Source organism: Piliocolobus tephrosceles, chromosome 15 (assembly GCF_002776525.5).
Source record: "Piliocolobus tephrosceles isolate RC106 chromosome 15, ASM277652v3, whole genome shotgun sequence".
Classification (NCBI taxonomy): Eukaryota; Metazoa; Chordata; class Mammalia; order Primates; family Cercopithecidae; genus Piliocolobus; species Piliocolobus tephrosceles.
The window spans coordinates 85,176,083-85,179,166 of NC_045448.1; the positions used below are offsets into that span (position 1 = coordinate 85,176,083).

The window sequence follows — 3,084 nt, forward strand, 5'->3', positions numbered from 1 at the left end:
CATGATCAAAAAAGGTACATTTTCAACTGGAACAAGCAAATGTTTTCATGGGAGCCATTGATTCGTGCATTTTCCTAAGTCTACAGGTTTTCTATTTACATAAGTCAAAGAAAACAATTCAACAAACATATGGATATTCAGGAAGAGAGTCATAGTGCCAGGTGGAAAGAAGAGTAAGAGGTAAACAGTAAATACAAAAAGATATTCGTGAATCTCATTCAAAAGACACATTCCTGGCACTCTGTCCCTCACTCGCCGCCGACGACTTGTCTCGCTGCCCGCACGCCCCGCCGCCGCCCCGCAGAAATGCTTCGGTTACCCACAGTCTTTCGCCAGATAAGACCGGTGTCCAGGGTACTGGCTCCTCACCTCACTCGGGCTTATGCCAAAGATGTAAAATTTGGTGCAGATGCCCGAGCCTTAATGCTTCAAGGTGTAGACCTTTTAGCCGATGCTGTGGCCGTTACAATGGGGCCAAAGGGAAGAACAGTGATTATTGAGCAGAGCTGGGGAAGTCCCAAAGTAACAAAAGATGGTGTGACTGTTGCAAAGTCAATTGACTTAAAGGATAAATATAAAAACATTGGAGCTAAACTTGTACAAGATGTTGCCAATAACACAAATGAAGAGGCTGGGGATGGCACTACCACTGCTACTGTACTGGCACGCTCTATAGCCAAGGAAGGCTTCGAGAAGATTAGCAAAGGTGCTAATCCCGTGGAAATCAGGAGAGGTGTGATGTTAGCTGTTGATGCTGTAATTGCTGAACTTAAAAAGCAGTCTAAACCTGTGACCACCCCTGAAGAAATTGCACAGGTTGCTACGATTTCTGCAAATGGAGACAAAGAAATTGGCAATATCATCTCTGATGCAATGAAAAAGGTTGGAAGAAAGGGTGTCATCACAGTAAAGGACGGAAAAACACTGAATGATGAATTAGAAATTATCGAAGGCATGAAATTTGATCGAGGCTATATTTCTCCATACTTTATTAATACATCAAAAGGGCAGAAATGTGAATTCCAGGATGCCTATGTTCTGCTGAGTGAAAAGAAAATTTCTAGTGTCCAGTCCATTGTACCGGCTCTTGAAATTGCCAATGCTCACCGTAAGCCTTTGGTCATAATCGCTGAAGACGTTGATGGAGAAGCTCTAAGTACACTCGTCTTGAATAGGCTAAAGGTTGGTCTTCAGGTTGTGGCAGTCAAGGCTCCAGGGTTTGGTGACAATAGAAAGAACCAGCTTAAAGATATGGCTATTGCTACTGGTGGTGCAGTGTTTGGAGAAGAGGGGTTGACCCTAAATGTTGAAGATGTTCAGCCTCATGACTTAGGAAAAGTTGGAGAGGTCATTGTGACCAAAGACGATGCCATGCTCTTAAAAGGAAAAGGTGACAAGGCTAAAATTGAAAAATGTATTCAAGAAATCATTGAGCAGTTAGATGTCACAACTAGTGAATATGAAAAGGAAAAACTGAATGAACAGCTGGCAAAACTTTCAGATGGAGTAGCTGTGCTGAAGGTTGGTGGGACAAGTGATGTTGAAGTGAATGAAAAGAAAGACAGAGTTACAGATGCCCTTAATGCTACAAGAGCTGCTGTTGAAGAAGGCATTGTTTTGGGAGGGGGTTGTGCCCTGCTTCGATGCATTCCAGCCTTGGACTCATTGACTCCAGCTAATGAAGATCAAAAAATTGGTATAGAAATTATTAAAAGAACACTCAAAATTCCAGCAATGACCATTGCTAAGAATGCAGGTGTTGAAGGATCTTTGATAGTTGAGAAAATTATGCAAAGTTCCTCAGAACTTGGTTATGATGCTATGGCTGGAGATTTTGTGAATATGGTGGACAAAGGAATTATTGACCCAACAAAGGTTGTGAGAACTGCTTTATTGGATGCTGCTGGTGTGGCCTCTCTGTTAACTACAGCAGAAGTTGTTGTCACAGAAATTCCTAAAGAAGAGAAGGACCCTGCAATGGGTGCAATGGGTGGAATGGGAGGTGGTATGGGAGGTGGCATGTTCTAACTCCAAGACTAGTAGTGCTTTACCTTTATTAATGAACTGTGACAGGAAGCCCAAGGCAGTGTTCCTCACCAATAACTTCAGAGAAGTCAGTTGGAGAAAATGAAGAAAAAGGCTGGCTGAAAATCACTATAACCATCAGTTACTGGTTTCAGTTGACAAAATATATAATGGTTTACTGCTGTCATTGTCCATGCCTACAGATAATTTATTTTGTATTTTTGAATAAAGAACATTTGTACATTCCTGATAATGGGTACAAGAGCCATGTACCAATGTACTGCTTTCAACTTAAATCACTGAGGCATTTTTACTACTATTCTGTTAAAATCAGGATTTTAGTGCTTGCCACCACCAGATGAGAAGTTAAGCAGCCTTTCTGTGGGGAGAGAGAATAATTGTGTACAAAGAGAAATATCCAATTATGTGACAACCTTTGTGTAATAAAAATTTGTTTGAAGTTAAAAAAAAAAAAAAAAAAAAAAAAAAAGACACATTCCTGCATTCTATGACCTCCTAGGCCAGAGGGTAGACAAGTAGAGAGTATCTGGGTTTATACACCATATCTGTGCCCACTTAATATCTGAAACTCAGTTTTCTCAGCTGTAAAATAAGGCTAATAACAGTACCCACTGGATAGAATTGTTGAGGGGATTAAATGAGATTAATAGGTAGTCAATAGCCCAACGCAATGTAACTTAGTAACATAATACTAATTGTACTAATAGTTACATTAGTAACATTGTCAACACTCCTTAAATGTTGGCCTCAAAACAGTTTATAATCAGTGCCAGGAGAAAGCTACAAGCGGTCTATGCAAGGAACAACTAGAAGAGAAAAACAATTCCTGGGAAAATATGGAATTGAAAGAGTTGCTCCCAACCTGGCCTTAGAAGGAAAAGTGTAGCTCGTCCAAATCATGAATAAGAATTTGGGGGTGGGGATGAGGGACGAGCAAAGAGAAAGTCCACAGGGACTACCAGGAGCCATGAGGGGCAGAGTGGCAGGTGGACAGCCGAGTGAAGGTTTTAAGTGGTAGGCTAGTGATAAGCCTTAAAA

At 41.0% G+C, this 3,084-nt stretch overlaps 1 pseudogene across 1 annotated transcript; it reads left to right on the top strand.

Moving 5' to 3' along the window:
- Window positions 1-238: 238 nt before the first annotated feature.
- LOC111551120 lies at window positions 239-2,515 on the top strand (annotated as a pseudogene). Its single transcript, XR_002734277.3, has one exon. The product of XR_002734277.3 is annotated as a 60 kDa heat shock protein, mitochondrial pseudogene (transcript).
- Window positions 2,516-3,084: the final 569 nt, after the last annotated feature.